Source organism: Acyrthosiphon pisum, chromosome A2 (genome assembly GCF_005508785.2).
Source record: "Acyrthosiphon pisum isolate AL4f chromosome A2, pea_aphid_22Mar2018_4r6ur, whole genome shotgun sequence".
NCBI lineage: Eukaryota > Metazoa > Arthropoda > Insecta > Hemiptera > Aphididae > Acyrthosiphon > Acyrthosiphon pisum.
Genome location: NC_042495.1, coordinates 41,640,800 through 41,659,289, shown reverse-complemented (window position 1 = coordinate 41,659,289; position 18,490 = coordinate 41,640,800). Strand labels below are relative to the sequence as shown.

The 18,490-nt window shown below is 34.8% G+C and overlaps 1 long non-coding RNA gene across 3 annotated transcripts in view; it reads right to left on the bottom strand.

The window, feature by feature from the left end:
* Nucleotides 1–18,490, bottom strand: part of LOC107882420 — a 77,820-nt gene that overhangs the window by 12,971 nt on the left and 46,359 nt on the right. The window contains exons 6-7 of one of the 3 annotated variants that reach the window (XR_003839665.1): nt 15,404–15,544; nt 3,034–5,726 (exon numbers count right to left, since the gene is read on the bottom strand). This is a non-coding gene — a long non-coding RNA (uncharacterized LOC107882420). Of the gene's footprint in view, nt 1–3,033; nt 5,727–15,403; nt 15,545–18,490 lie in introns of those variants that run through there. The other 2 variants (XR_003839664.1, XR_001678734.2) reach the window with 2 other exon arrangements.

Genomic DNA, 18,490 nt, shown 5'->3' with positions numbered 1-18,490 from the left:
AGTTTTGTAAAATTGATGTGGTCCGTGACCTAAAAAATATTGTCGAGGTGGTCCGTGGTGGTAAAAAGGTTGGGAACCACTGGACTATACGGAACAGGGATTTTGGCGAATATACATTTTCATATAACGAATATCGGAATATGCATTTATTATTTTATATATATATATTATTATTATTGTGCTTGAATGTATACAGATGAGTATACCGCAGTGGCACGAGTGTCGGCGGTGGCCTCGTCGACTGCGTTAAAAATAAAGGTCCTGCACCACGACGATCTGTATAGGAGAAGGGCTTCGTTGAAAAAAAAAATTGTAAAAAAATATGTTCAACGGGCGTTGGTGAGAGACGGCTGCGACGAGTGTTTATCGATTAATGTACATACCCATTATAAATGTGTACAGTGTATTGCACAGTTGCCCACGCACGTCGCCCAGAATCAGAATAAATCACTTAAGCATCATGAAAATTATTTAACCGACACACACACGCGCACACACACTACCGAATTTAAAGACAGATACGTGAAACAAAATAACCACAATATGTAATATCGTATACATTATATTTGATTGTAATATTAGTGTATCCTGTAGCTGAATAATCAAATGTAGATATACATTATTTTTCGTACCTGTACCTAGTATATAAAGTATATTTTAATCTGCTTCCTCAAAACAGTATTATAGATGACAAATCGGCAAGGAAGAGTTATTAAAGAAATAATAAGGTTTGTAATTCTATTTAAAATTGTCTATATTTCTCAAATTCTTAATAAAATATGATCATATATTTATATTTGTATGTTATCTACTATAATATATATTACTTCGATAATTATGATGCTATCTATATCAATATAATATTTGGACTATTATGAATTATGAGACACGATGAGTTGTGGTTTACTATTACATTCCGTTTAATATAACAATAATTTAACGCAGTTTTGAGGGGTTCTGGTATGCTGCAAATTGCAATAGTTAATTAAATTTGGTCTAATTTTACAGTAACTTATTCAAGTCCGATGGCCTGGCCATTTTACGATATATATCTCCATATATTATATATACGACTATCAATTAAAACGCACGCTTCCGTAACCCGAGTACGGGGACGTGCCTCGTCGTCGTCGTAGTCGTCGCGATAGTGTGTATATTATTACTATTATCGTGCATTGTTATAATAATATACAATACGGAAAAAATTGCGATTGTACCTTACATTTAAATATTATATATATATATATATATATAGGATACCAATATACACAAGTGTATGTATATATTGAGCGATATGCAAGTGCGAGGTGCAGGGTGTGCTCGGCGCTGCTGTTTTTCTCCCCTCGACGACGAAGAAACAAAAAACGTGATAAGAAAATAATATAGTTTACGATTGAAGCTCGCACGCCCGCCACGCGCAATTAAATCGTGGTACGTGACTTTTGCCCGAGCCGTAAAAAATAAAATGCGTATATATTATGATACACCTCCACCCTATATGCATATACATAATATACACTCACCATTACTCGGCTATATATATATCGGGCTGCATCATAACAATAATAATAATATAAAAATATATCATACTATTATATAATATATATACCACACGCCATCTGATCTCGTTTCGGATTCGCGACGGTAGCCTCTCGATATAGCAGCTGGCGTAGGTCCTATATTATACTAACGTAATGATTATTATTATTATTATTATTATTACTATTACCGCATTATACATTCCGCGGTATATACCTATAAAATTATAATAGCACAGCGCCCGGACTCGATAATAATAATGAGACATTTTTAATCCAAACGTCTATATATTTTCTTTTATCGGAAATATTATGACCTGTGACTTCCCTCCACCCTTATGTACATACTCGAATACTCTATTAGTATGCCGCGGCCGTCCGCTTTTGAGGCGTTGATTTATGCTTAGCGACGACTTCCGCCTTATCGTCGCGCGTTCACTTCACACCGACGGATCGACCACCGTGTATTTCACGAACAATCGTCCGTCGTAGATGCTCTACACGTTTTATTTGCATATTTTTTTAAATTTATTTATAGAGCTTTCTGCTAAGAGCAATTGCAGCTCAAAAATAACATTATTATCTTCCCCTATTCCACCGATTCCTTAGACTTTTTAACTTCGAACCACAGCCGATTTCCCGCGCTTCGTGGCGAATGGAGCGAAAAAAAACCGTACGGTAGATATATTATTATATAGGTACATTATAGTTGGATTGAAATGCCCAAAGATTAGAATATAATACTTAAGTATGAGCTGACTTAGTTTGAGTACGACTCGAATAATATACGTATCTTTATATCATGTAAAGACAAAGCTCTGTAATACGACTGTACCTATGTAGGTAATTTATTTTTTTTCGTGAACTTCAGAAGCAACACCTACTGAAATGTCGGCATAGTTCTTCGGGTTTAACCGAATATTCAAACACTTACTTTGGAATGTCTCCGCAAACTTTTGGTGAATTTAAGCAAGGGGAAGCAACCATCCATCCGACGAGTCGCGATTACGTCTCTCGCACACGAAGTCCTCACGACAGGTATAATATAATTACAAATGTTTTGAGTCAGTGTGTGCAGAATACAGTGAAACGCATTAATGCGTGACATATAGACGGAACCTCAGCTCTGCCTAAGAGTTTGTAAGAAGCTAATATAATATACATACGTATTATATTCACTACATGTGGCCCATTAAATAATGTTTTCGTAGTTGGTGCGATGAAATCGTTATAATGTTTATACGGCGACAACATTACTACATAGTCCACTGTTCGGGCATCGCACACTACAGTTTCATATAAGTTTGTTCGGAGATGGGTTTTATCTCGTTAACGGAGCCGATATGGAGAAACCGGAAAACCTTTTGGCAGTTCGCGAACCGGAACTACTTCCGCATGGTCCTCAACTCTCGCGTGTGTTACGGCGGCGGCGTCAGCTCACACGCGTTTCCCCGCCCCCTCCCACAGTGGTGGTGGAGCGTTGGATAATTTAATTGAATACGTACACTTACACACACACACACGCACACACATATGGGAGTGTATAAACGCCGGCGGCAAACAAGGGTAAGATAAGGGAAAAGAGGAGTATATATCTACTTAACTTTTGGCCGGATGCCGACGCGTAATGAAGTTTAACTCCGAACCGTCCGATTTCTAAACTTTTAGCGGTCGGTGGGATAGTGACATCGACTGTACTCTGTAATAGTGTAATATCATATTATAATATACTGTTTAGGGTCGAAGAAGTTTGAAATACTATTATAAGAAACCAATAAAATATATGAAAATAATTTTTAAGTAAAATAATAAGAGTACACGCTTTTGAGAATGATTGTATGCATTTCTTATATTGTTTCAGTCTAAATATCTCTTGTGTTGAAACTTGATATTTATTTTTATGACATATATTATACTATATACTTCGTCTAACATAATGTGGCACACACATTATTATTTATGAATAAATCAATTTAAATATAAGGCTCGAGGTCGAATTAAAGTTGATCCGTACACAGATTTCTCCCCATAGTGATATATATCAGTCGACGAGTGTCCGGGTATATTGATGATTGACAACATTAAATTGTTATGAGATATGATACATTCACTTGTACCGAGATCAAATGTACTCTGTCTAATATAAGTTATATAAGAGTTTTGGATTATTATTTATTAAGCTACAAACATAACTCACATTATACCTAACTGACTGCAGGTAGTTTTTTTTACACTATAATATTATAGAAAATTAAAAATATACATTAAACTTATACAAGTAAAGGCTTTTTAATATTGATAATCAATCGACTTCTATATAATTGTCTATATAAGATTAATTATATTATTTTAATACACCATATGGAAAGTTTGAAATGTAAAAATAGTATATAAGTAGGTACGTGGTAGCAGCAATATTCGCTCATCATTATATTGATTTACTATACTTATGGAAAAAGAAAAAAACACCACTCAGTATAATAATAAGGGATCCTGGGGACCTCTGGGGACTACTAAACGGGGTATCTTGATAATGATCGAGCCAGTCTGGCGACACTGCTTTTATATTAATTGGGAAAATAAGAAACTTTTCGCACGCGCACACACAAAGCATACAGTGCATCACGGCGTTACACTATATATATATATATATATACACTTTAAACATCGAAAGACCTTTTTAATTAAAGATAAAGTCTCGGAACACCGACGGGAAGATAGAGATAGAAAGAGAAGTTGGCGTCGGTCTGGGGAAAAATGAGGGTTGCGTGACAAGTTTTAACTGTCGGAGCTCGATTTTTACCACGTTCGAGTCTTGATTGATGAGAGCCCTCGATAGAGACTGCTGGCGTCGTACAAAATGAGAAACCGTAGAATTATAAAAGTAGAAAAAAAAGGGGAAAAATCGATGAGCTGTACTACTACCGTCACTACTACTGTTGCAACTAATAAAAATAAATATACCAACACTATAATATATTATACTACCGTTCACCACCAGCCATCACTGCCACAACTATTATACTGCTAAGGCTATATCACTGTAATATTGCACCAGAATAATAATTAATAATATATAATATGAAATTGCCGATGATGCACCGAAAGCTAAAAATATGAACGCCAGATGATGAATTTAAAAATATATAATAATAACGTATACATACATGCAGTTTGGCACTCGGTGATATATGTTTATACGAGAGCGCCACTCTTAACTCGTTTTTAAAATTTTTTTTTCCAGTGCCGGGCACCCGTCCAGCTGCGAGGACCGATACACTGTGCAACGGCCAACGAAGTATTAAATAATAAGAAACAACGTCGAGCATGAGACTTGTTTGCACACAAAAAACCAAAACGGATGTAATTTTATGTAGGTACGGCTATCTTGTGTCGCGCACTTGTGCCGTTTGCAATTGACATGTTTCGAATAAACACTGTTACGAGACGAATCTCATGAGCGAGATGTCCGAGAGGTTCCATAGCTGGTTGGAGGAGGGTATGACAATAATAATAATTATAATATTATAATATACCTAGTCTGCGCAAGCGCAATCAAGTTCTTCTTCAATTATTATCGTTATTATCCGAACGTGTGCTTGGACAACAAAATATTTCAATATTGTTTGCGTGTATACAGTCGGTATTACAGTACAGCGAATACGCTATTAATACATAAAATGTAAATAGACATTTGTGCTTGTACAGTATACATACGGCTCGTATGCGAGATGGGTAATGGGCATGTATGTAATATATATTTTTTTTAAAACCTATATATTTTTACGCGTCGCGGTGTGGCCGGAGAACGAATAAATAAATCACCGAAAATAGAACCGTACCGTAAACAGTTACGAAATCCTGATCGTTTTTTGAGAACGGATTTATTTATGTGATATCAATCATCATTATTTAATTTATACACGTGTGTACCTTCTTACAATAATAGTTAAAACAATAACACGACTAGCGAGTGGTGCAAGTTCGCTGAGAAATCGAATAGATTTACAGAAATCGACCATAAAAAAAATCAGGTCATGACTAATATTATTACCATACATACCGATCGTCTGCGTCTGGTGGCCCACTGACACGCGACAAATCGCATTGGGTTCTTAGAACAATATCGTTTCTGTCGCCGCCACTCAACAGTTCGTGGGAATAGGTTTGACTACTGCGGCAGTGATCCTGTAACAGAAAAGAAAAAACACCATAAAATATAATAATACAGAACAATATGAATAATACTCTTATAATAGTAAGGTCCTATTTTATTGTGTGATAACTTCGAGTCGCAGGCATGATATTTTCTCGGAAATCGCTCAACATAATATTATTATCATTAAAATACAATAACATTGCGATTCTTCGCAGATGACATCGGATTTTCGCCGAAACGTGAAGGGTTCTACAACGATATTTTATTCACAGAGTGGCGCAGAGTTCGCAACGTATTTATTTAATTGTATTCACAGGTGGATTGCCCATCTCAGTCGCCGATTTGTCCGTGAACTGGGGTAGGTACGCTAAAAACGAAACAAGCCGTCGATATAGCAGTGATTTATATTTATTTTTTTCTTTCCGGAGCAAAGTCACGTTGTTCAGCTAGTCGAACGTTGAAAACATAAAATTTGTTAGTAACTTTGTCCTATAGAAAAATATCTATAAGATTTTGAACTTGCAGTCTATATGACTTTTTAATATCTTTTTCTGTTTTCAGACGCCAATTTTTGAAAACAAATTTTTTTATTTATTATTAAAATTGCGCAGTATAAGTCTAAAAAAATGGCCATCGGGATGAAATAAATGGGCTCTTTCTTGGAGTGTTGAAGTGTGCAGTTGTATATGCCCTGTATACCACATGCGCACGCACGCCTATCGTGGTCGATGCATTCCCCTTACGATATCCAATGCCATGTGGTCGCTTAGCTCTTATTCTGTACCGCATGCAAACGTCGATAATATTATAATACACGTGAAGAAACCCTATCGCGTAGTAGGTAAGCATTAAACGTATATTATATAATATAGATAGCTGCAGGGGTGGCAAGACTACGGTAAGATGGATGTCGACCTACTTTGACTAGATAAACTTAAAAATAGATATTTTTCAAAGATTCAGGAATAATTACTATTTCTGTTCGTTAAGATCTAAATAATAAATTGCATCCAGTGATAGTCATTGTAAATATGACGTGTAATTTAAACTTGCTATTAAATCCACACTGAACGCACAACATAATATTACACGAGAATATTAATCGGAAATTATCGAAAGTCAATAGTGACCACCGTTACTGTATAATATTATGATCTACAGCCATAGTCTTGTAAGAATAAATAATGAATATTTGGGTACTATATAACGTGTAGGTACATGAGCTGGTCATATTATTATGTATATTGTTTACGACGATGCGTGTAAAAAGTATAACGATAAAAATATATATCGCGGACTTCAGTGGTGGTGCTTCTGCCAGGGGTCGGTGAGGTCGGGGAGACGATTGTGGTTATGGGGGTGATTGTGTGTGTGGGTGGATGGTGTGTGTGAGTGTGTGTATATATTGACGGGTGCACGGGACCGACAAGAAGCTTGTGGGTGAGACGGTGAGCCGTTGCGGGGGATATCGCCGGGGATGATTGATGCCCGAGCGGAGCCGTTGACAGCCACTGCCACCGCGTCCCCGGGGTTTTCCTCGCGCCCGGCGCAGCGCGCGTGGTTTAAACGCCGTGACGCTCCGGACCGAAAACAATGGTCGTGACGCGGAAACAACGTGATTAATGGTCGGGACTGTGTGTGTGGGTGGGTGGGTTAGGGAAGAAAGTTTGCGGACCGATGAGAGCCGCGTACAGCGCAGCGCTCCAGTCGTACCCGTACGTATAATATTCTATATATATAACGTAGTGTAGGTAGTACTGCAGAGGTGGTTAGAGGTGTGCACAGTACGACCCGAAAGCTTTTTCGATAAATCAAATAAAAACTAAACGGAAACGAACAAGACCGTCACCGGTAGGTATACACGCATGCACAAAAAAAACACGTACAGACAAATATAATATATATCTATGGTTAGTCGGAAAAGGTGAGAGTGAAATATTGAATTACACGAGCGCGTATGTTATATACAGACGTGAGTTGCAGAGATAACACCGGACTTAAGTGAATCAACCCTCATTTTTTCAGAATAGAAACAATCTAGGATCGGAACCAGATTTTGTTTTTTAAAATTAATAATTGTATTTATTAATATTATTATATAATAATTATATGTGATTATAACTAAACTTTATAAGCTGGGTAAAGGTAAGGTTAGGTTAACAAGGGATTAATTTATTATCAAAATGAAAATAATTATATATGTTGACTGAACGGTACAACATTCCTATTCACAAACGACTGGACACAAAATGGCAATTTATCAAGCCAATAATTATATAGCCGCTTAGGTATTTAATTTGTATAATAATGTTTTAGTGAATAGACGACGCTTATAATTTATATTACATCATATTTAAAGTACTTCTACTGTAAATATTATAGTCTGTGTTGTTTGGATTTCTGACATTACTGTTAAAATAAACAGACAGCAAGAACCAACCGACAAGCGTGTATATAACAATAATAAATTATATTATTATTGTACAGTATCGATTTGGAATGAAATAATCTCAGTACAAAGGCACCGTAAAAGAAGACTTAGCAGTTTGGGTTTCGAGAAGTTAGTCCAATGTCGGATGTTGTTCGATTAATTACGTTTTCAAGGGACAAAAACGTTTGCTGAGAAGATTAATGCGGGTTACAGATCTGAGGAAACAAGGCCCGGGGAGGTTTTAATAGGAGATAATAACGTTGACTAATCGTCTCGGGAAACAAACTCGGTGCAAACAAAACGGGTCTCGATGACGAATTCGGACCCGGTAAATCGAGACAAGAGAACGAGGAGATTGGGGCAGCGGGAACGATTTCACTCCAACCCTTGTAACAATTAGCCAGATGACTCGTTCAAGTTTTATGTATAAATCACGGTACATTATCTTGACCTGACAGCGAAATGGTGCACCCCTGTTTGCAAATACATTTTGCGGGCAAGAGGAGGACGACGCTTCAAAGTGTACACACTCTAAAAACAACAATGGTCAATTATAGGTGGACCTATAATAGTATTAATAATAATGTGTTTGTTCAGAAATGCAGACCACGTGACCATGCAGACCATGTGATAGCGGAGGCGTGGCCACTACAGCGGGGAGCGTTTAATCAAAAAAGCTCACTCATAAACCGTTCGCGTGTATAATAATAGTAATAACTATTGTAAGAAAGAAATATAATCGCATTAATACACACACAGACAAAGGGAAAATTGAAAAGACCTTTACTACACGATAATCGGTGACTTGTCGTATATTATAATCGAGTATTTAACGTCGTTGTTTAAACTGATGGAGTAATAGTTTCGTACAATTGGTAAACCGAAGCCGATATCAAATTAATTTTAGAACAACCAGATGGAAAAATATATTATGTTTATTACTCTACCAAATATTAATGTGGCAAGCGGATAGAGAACTATATGGACGAGTACCTATATAAGAGTACGAGAAAAAACAGATTTCGGATCAATGGTATAATAATTATTATTATACATATACATTGCAGTCTAGATATAGGTTTTGTGAGTCGAGCCTCTCCTTAAACGATTAAAAAAAAATAAGAAAAAACGCAATTACCGGAAACTGATAATTAGTTTTGCTCCGTCATCATTGTTTATTTTTTTTTCCATTATTACTATCGAAGGTTTACTGTAATGCGGCTCTAAAGGATAGAGGAGCGGCTTTCCTGTGTCTTAACGAACAGTCCGCATTGTATCTATTTCCGTCCAAGACACTCCCTCCGAAACAACCGATTATATACATTACGGCACGCAGTCGTCGTCACCGCAACAGCGGGTCGGTGTTATTTAACGATCATTTAGTTTTATTGAAAAAGTTATAAATTATTGTCGTCATTTCCATAAGATCTCGCGTAGGTGTCTTTTTTATCCGTTTTAAATTATACATAATATTAAAAAAATACGGAAACATTACCAGATTTTGTTAAACTCTGGAACTCCGCCACATACGAAAAGCAAAAATATTTTTTCAACCCAACAATAGTATACTATATAATGGTGTTCTAACATAGCAAAAAATAAAATAAATAAATGAAAAATTACCAAGAAAATGTACCCATAATAATAATATTATAATATAATAACTAATAAGCGTACATCGCAGGTACGTATTGTACATTGTATACCTATGCATTATTATTATTATATGTACGACATAATGACATTATAACGGCTTTACATCTATATATGACATCATAATGGTATTACGTTTTATAAAAAAAATATATATAATATATTAGGACGATTAGAGGCCATTATCCGAGAGTAAAACATCCGTGACAAACTACGATACGTTTATAATAATACTTATATACCTACCTATATAATATGATTTAATATTACACTACGTGGTGGTAGTATACTAGTGTCTAGTATATTATAAACAAACCACCGAAACAGTATTATGTGCGTACATAATATCATTATAATATGTGTACACAGATTTAATATTATACATATATTACGATATATCTATATATACTGCCGAGGATTTGGTTTGTGTATATAGGTAGATAATTTGTATTATGGTAGGTATAGTGTGGATCTCTCTAGTTGTTTGTGTGTATTGTATCTGCACGGAGCCGGGAATAAATGAAAATCGAGTGTATCGAACCGTGTACAGTCGCCGTAGCAGTAAGTCGTCGTATACTGCTGCAGACCATCGGTGCAGCCGGAAACGCGCAATAGAAACACACAATGACGACGACGATGGTATATTATTATTATTATCATGTATTATATAATACAGCCGGAGGAAACAAAAATTCGCTTGCAGACGATGGTATCGTACGCTGACTTAGTTTTTCGCTCCACACACGCGCGTAATTGTGATGTAATTGAGAGTGTGTGCGAGTGTGTGTGTTTTGACCGACGCGCTAAGCACGACGTCGTAAAGTCGCGGAGAAAGACACGGTAGAATAAATGCGATAATCTAGTGTAAGGCCCGTGGACTCGTCGTCGTAGTTGTTACCGTCGTCAGAGAATACTACTTTAACAATAACGAAATACGCCCGTAGGCCGTGTGCACGTTTTATATACGATAACGGTTAAGACCGAAGGATGAGTGGCTAACGAGCCAAGCGAAGAAGTACTCGCGATTCCTGCGGAGCTCAACGAGAACGAGATATCGAGAATGGCATTAGAGCGAGACACCATATTATTATAATATGGACTAGGGGGCTTTGCCTCCTGTTTGCTTCCCTCACCTACCCCCAGGTCCAGGGGAAGACCTCACGTCACTGTTTCAACTCTGCAGGGTAACCCTTTTGTATCTTAAAATGTAATATCTGTAATTTTAAATACTTGAAAATCAAATGTGTGGAAGATAAAATAAACAAAACTTTGTTATAAAGTCGAAGCAGACAAATACGATATAATAATGTTATAGGAAGAAATACCTAAGTATTTGTCGATAAACCACCCCGTCGTACATGCCACACTGCACACGTCGTGTTATTTGCAACAAAAAAATCGTATGGAGAGGTGACTATTACCCTGATTGGTTTACTGATGCGGAAAGTTACAAACGCAATAGATTTCGGACACTGAATTTTCACGTAAGACTGATAACACATTTATTTTACCGTTCAAAGTTGTTTGTTTTTAATATAATATTATATAGTAATATACTTATATACTGTTATACACAATTGATTTGTACGTCAAAATGTTATAAGTTTTTTTTTATAAAAATGGTCATGTCTAATAGACATCATGACGTAATATTTTATTCTGCGAAAATTCGTATAGCTCAGTGTGCTACGTCCCACCAAAGTTTTGAATTTTCTAATCCCGTTCGAAATTTGGTTGACTTCTCAAGCATAATATTTGTATAATTGAACGGATTTTAGAGTTTTTTTCCCATGCAAAATAATTTTTCCACAACCATATCGTAATATTATTGCAGGATATCCATGAATAACGGTACTAACATTATATCAATAATTACAATTTAAAATTTATTTTCATAATGTACTAATTTATAAATTTTAATTTCAATAATAAAATTGCCTATATAAAACCCCGTAAAACTGCATTATATTATATAATTACCATGTACCGGTATTCTGACTAATTCTGAATTTGTTTGTGAATGGCAACTTTTTAATATGTCTATCGGAATGCTTATATTTCCTTCGTCATTCACTTGTAATTTTAATTACAAAAATACAAAAATATTGGCCATTAATCATTACCGACATATTGTTATATGTGCATTACCGTAAATATTATAATTTTCGAAGTGTTATAGTTAATTATTGGTATTACCATATTATACAGTATTCTCGATGTATTTATTGATATCGAGTGGATTTACGAAATAAACACTATACCTAGTTGGATTTTATATACAGACTCGTTACGGGTGGCAATCGAACTGTTAAAGTTAAACCAACAACGTTGGCGTTAAATATTTACCGAGACAATATACTACCGTCTACAATCAACACCGCCACTATAATATTATTATTATTATTATTATTATTATTATTAGTATAACAGTAGCACACAATTTCCCGACGGAGGCGCTATTGTTGGTTTAATCGCTGGTAAATAATATTATTATCATTCGACTCGCGTTGTCATTCACGTACGGCTGAGCATAAAAGCGCACTGATACTTTCGACAAGTGAATATCGTTTATAAATAAGGTGCAGTAGATGAGGCAGGTGAAACCTAGGTATATATTGCCATTAAAATAGGCGCTATAAGCAAAATGCAGAATAGGAATAAAACTCGCGTGTTATATCGATGTAGGTATAATAAAATATACCTTGTATTATTGTACAGGGTATATCGTACAATAATATTGAGCAAGTTGATGAACCAATGAATAAAACGATACGAGATAGTAAAAAAAAAATAATAAATTACAATTTATACGGCAGGCGTGAGCACGCATAAAATAAAATTATAACGAATCGTGTTTAGATTTAAGACAGTCGGACACAAGGTGCACAAAAACTCAATTTTAACGAAGACTAATGTTTGCAGGTGAGGTGCTGTTACTTATTTCTGATAGAAAAAAAAAATCTAAAAATTAAAACTTTCTGAAAAGACGTCTTCGTATAGTATACGCATTCGAGTGACACGCGCCAAATCGGAATTGTTGTTGTCAGTGAGTGACTATAGGACAATATTTCCCGTCAGCAATTTAAAACTACATATTACCTACACATGAACCAGGCATAATAACATTATTAAAACGTGCGATGGTTTTACGCGGCACCGTGACGAAGCCGTTTTTAATTATCGCGGACGCATCAACGAAAAAAAAATAATACAAAAAAATGAATAATATAATGTATTTATTATTTGAAACGCGGTCGCACGCGAGTCGGAGTACCCGCGACCAATGACCATATGGGTACAAGCGAATGCACAGTCGTCGTGTTCGTCCGGGAACACTAATAATATTATTATATCGTCGTCATCGTCACTCGATCGTTGACGTCGTCATCGTCGTCGGCGCCGACAAGGAGGCCTTTTCATTGTTTTGGCGTTTTTGGGTGGGAAAAAAATGTAATTCCGACCGACCCACGACCATTCGCGCGCCGTGTCGTGGCCATATAATAATATCGCGCGCATTTGTTTTTCTCTCAACCCCCGTCCAACCCGCGACTGTCGTTCTATAGCACCCATTGTTGTCCGCCGAAAAAACGGCTACCGTATATTATTATTATTATTTTATTATCATGAGTGGTCGTCACGACCGCCTGTTCACGCACTCACGCGCACCCGAGACGACGTGCACGAGGAGCAGTTGTATGGTCCTTTTGTGGTGGAGTACCTATAACGAAAATCGAGACCTTCGTGCATCGTCGTAAAACGTCGTAGGTACGTGTATAATAGTAGTTATAATAATATAGGCGCGTAAAATATTATTACTATTATTGTACGCGACGACAATATATAGGTACGCCGCCGTCGAACAAACGAAAAATAATAACAATATTATAATACCAACGATACCGGTAGCACTTCACCTTGTTGATTAATGACAAAAAACAATATAAGATTATTTTTATTATTCGTAAAGAGACGAGTCGAGCGGAGAGGGAACCGGTTTGTGTAATAATAATAATAATAATATTCATTTTTACCGCAGCCATGCGACAGGTGCCTCTTAATTATTATTATAACTGTCTTACTTTTTGAAATTCAAAGCTTATTTTTACGTTACAACATCGTATTATCGGTGAAATAAAAATGTTTTATATACTTTGAAGTGCTTGCTCTTAACACTACTTTTCTTTTCTTTAGAAAAATCGCATTTTCTTATGTATAGTAATTTATTTCGTTATTTATGACAACTCACGCGTGATTTCGTATTTTGAATAATAATATAAAAACATATAGATATATCAAATATTGAATATATTAAATTTAAATCAGTTTATTATAATAAACATTTTAAGTTCAGCAATATTATTATAATGGAGTGAGTATTCAGAGGATAAAATGAATTTGATTGAGTATTGGTTTGATATTATTGTACATACATATGTAATATTTTAATCATGATTTTAACAGAAATATAATGTACTTCAAAATATTATGTAACTAAAAACAATAAGCTAGGCAGATGATGAAAACCGAAAAAACACATATCTACCTATATCATTTTTGAGTCCCTATATTTAGGTATACCTACGTAAGTTTAGTTATTATCTATATTATATTATTCCTAATATGAAGTTGAATATTAATTAGGTATGAAAAAATATTCACACACAAACACATCTACTGAGAAAGAAACGAGCGTATCGAGTAAAAAAAAAAAACCATATTATGATATGATATCAGGCAAGCACCAGCAGCGGGTCTCCGGCTCGCATCGAAAGAATCACGGAAGTTTCTCACGTTCGCCTATATCGCGTATTAAGCGGTCACGACGTCCAATAGAGATGTAAATATTATAATATTATACGTATAATATTATAATCTCGGACGGAATATCGTTCTCTTCGGATGAAACAAAACAAATAAAATACAATATTTTATTCAATCTCGTTTACACGCGTTTTTATTTTTGAATGTTACCGTAATCATATATATGCACACACACACGGCATTATATTATAAAATATAGTGCATTCACTTATCTACGCGACGACAGCGTGTGCGTCGCAGCGGAAATGTCGACGAAACACATAATATTATACACCGTGTGTCTCACCGCTTGTACACCCACCCGTCAACTGTAGACACAATGTGACTATGATATGCCTCCTCATATTATACTTATATGCACTGGCTTTCTGAGAACAACATTTTAATTTCACACGAATGCTCGTATATGATATTTGAATGCTAATCGGAAACTGTGGTAAGTTATAAAGTTATAATCTTTACCGATCTGAATTAAATCTAAAAATTGACTATTTCTATATTATTGACTATTATATTATAATCGGATGTTTATGAAACGTAAACATTTTCATTTTGAGATTAGGTAAGCCAAACAAATTCTAATGCCGGGGTTGCATAAAATTAATAAGCATTTAACGAATCAATGGTAAACTAATTGTCCCATAAACATGATTTAGTGGCCCATGATCGGTCCATTCAATTTTATTGAACCATTAAATTGTTACATTTTTCATGCAACCCGACATAAGAATATTAAAATAGTTGTCTGACATAACTTTCTAGAAAACAGGATTTTACATGTTTTAATAATAAACTACATACCTGCTCTGATTTTGTGATTGCGAAGTGGTAACTATAGAATACTAGTAGTCATGGGGGAGTCAACATTTTTGGCATACATCTGCTGCAGTACGTTGTTAAAAATCATAATTAGAATTTAGATGTATTTAACTCCGTATTTAACTGTAAATTAACAAAACCCAAGTTCAGTTTTAAATTTTATTATACTGAAGAATAAGTACACTTATTTCAAAAGAATATATTATATTACATAGGTTACAACCAAAAACAAAATAAGCATCATATTATATAGATATACATATTTTACGTATCGATCTCTAATAAAGGCATGTAAAGTATTAATTTAAATATAATTTCCAGTTTTATTTGTTGTTATATAATATCTATGAATTAATGATTTTGTCGTTCTGCTGGTAGAAATGCACTTAATGTGTGATATAATGATAAATAACAGAATCCCTTTGAACAAAATTTGATTTCCTATAGGTTTCTATATTATTTATAAGACATAACTATATGTGGTATATACATTTATATATATTTGGCAGGAGGCGTGAAAAAAAATGGTTTTAAATTTATTCGTTCATTACCGTCCTGATTATTATGTCGGTTTAGATCCACTTCACATAAGTGTTGATAATTGATATATTATACTGCATATACTGTTTATCGCACACCGTATTTTTTATGAACGACAAATCGTGAGAAACCATATAATAATAAATTATATATTTATTACAGTCGGGTGTATGTAACACGTAAATGTATTTATAACTATATATAGATCCTGGAGGCAACTCTATTGATTGCGGTTGGCTCTCTCAGTTTTACGTATCGATAGGTACAATATTATAATATTATTATAACGCCCGTCTCGCTGTCGACGAAATCGCCTCCTCGCGCGTCATCGGTCTGTATAACGACGCCAAGGGGGCAGAGGACTATAGTCAAAGGAGTCCGTAATCAACGGTGATAATAATATAGCGCACACAAAAGATAGAAGAAAAACGTCAATCCGCTACAGTGACACGCGGCGTGGGCGACCCGACAATACCACGACGACCCGCGTCCTTAATTCGAGAAAATTCTCGACACCCACCCGCACAAATCATAATATTATTTTGAGATATATTTACATAACAACGTTAATCGTACGTCGAGTGTCTTATATCAGTTCATATGCGTTTTATAATAATAAATAATATAAGAGAGATTATTATGCTACACGCATGCGATCCAAGAACCGTCACCATTAGACGCAGATCGTCTATAAACATTGTGAGTGCTTAAGCCACCCAGTACAATTTTCAGAGCACTGATACTCATCTAACATTTATAGTGTTTATTAATGAAATTACAATCTTAGTTTGATAATATAGTTGATATTTTAAATCGGTTGTATGTGAACGATCTTTGAAGAATAAAAAGTTATCGATGGAATCACCAAAGAACATAAGAGGTGAAACTAAGGGAAATATAAAATAATATTATTGTAACTATTATACATGTTTTAATAAAGTCAATTTTCACTGTCAAAAAAATTTACCCTACATATAAATAACACCTTTTTTTTTAATACAATAAAAAACGCCACGTCTTCCTCGTAGGTCGCCGTGGCCGCGTCTATTTGATTTTGGTCAAACACAAAGTATACGATTTTAATCGTTGTGAACTTTTATACCGAACGACATTAATAATGTAATAAGTTAAAAAGTGATCGGACGTGAAAAATGTATTCTCCCGACAATGATGATAATGTCTAACGTACACGCCAGGAAATCGTTTTTCTTTGCTTCTTATCGGCCAAATTCACCGAACAAAATACTCGGACCGGGGTCTTCCATCATAGTCAAAATGATGGATGAACGCTGCGGTGACCTCCCGTCGAACTTTCCCCAATTTCATTTCCTACCTCCTATATAGTACGAAATATATATTATTATACCACCGCACGACGACGACCGCTGACTTTTTATTTTCGGGAGGAAGGTTTGTTTGCTGTCCCAACTCATTGTGTTCGACAAAAAGTCCGGGGTCTGTTTTTTTTTATCCGCCCATCCCGGTGAGCTTTTATTTCGTTCCAGATTTTTTTTCACCGAAATACTCGTTATGTCGATTTAGATAACAGAGCACAATGTCCTTTAATACAGCCATATTCTCCTACTATTTTATGAACGCGCCAAAACGACAGGGAAATGTTATTTTTTCGAACCTACACTACGTTAGTCATGTGTCACAACGATGATAATAATTAATGATAATTCTATAATGATATTATGTAGGCACAGCTGGTACTTATATTATAATAGTGACGCCTTATATTTAAATAACAAAAGTTATATTATAATATTTTGGTGTGTAATATATACGCCAACGTAATTTACGATTGTTTCTATAATATTTTGTATTTTCACATTGAATATTGCATTACGACGAAGACGTATAATGTATATTGTAATGTTTTTAAGATTAATTATATTTTTTTATTTTTTATTAATCATAGCCCAAGAAATCGATGTAATAAAATATTTAAAACTATTGTTATAAACATCTATCAAATAATTTATGAAGGTGTGATTTTAGTTTAAAAAAAAAAAAAAAAAAATGAAATTTAATATAGCAGTAAGTAGTTATAATAAGTAGCTGGCTATACTACTATAGATAAGCATTATCAATTTAAAAGAGCTTGTGAAAATTCTGGTGAACGGTGAAGAGTTTTAAGTATATTAAGTACCTATTACGTAACATTTTAAAAATAAATTTAAGGTTTAGTTGCCTTTATTATTATAAATTATATGAATAAATAGTCATAACTGAATTATAGTATAGTTGTATTTTATGTGACGAAACCGAATGCAATTTTATCAATATATTAAAATTTTTAATCAAATTGAGAATAATGTGTAGTAAAAAAAAAAAAAGTGAAAGGAATAAACGTACCTCTACAGTTTTTTAAGAATGCTTAACCTTGGGCATACAAATATACGTACATAAACCGTAATATTATACAATTATTTTGGCATTACATGTAAAGTAGGATACTATAATCCAAAAATACCATAGAAAAGTTTTAAAATAAATACATTCCAATATTCGTGTGGATGAGTA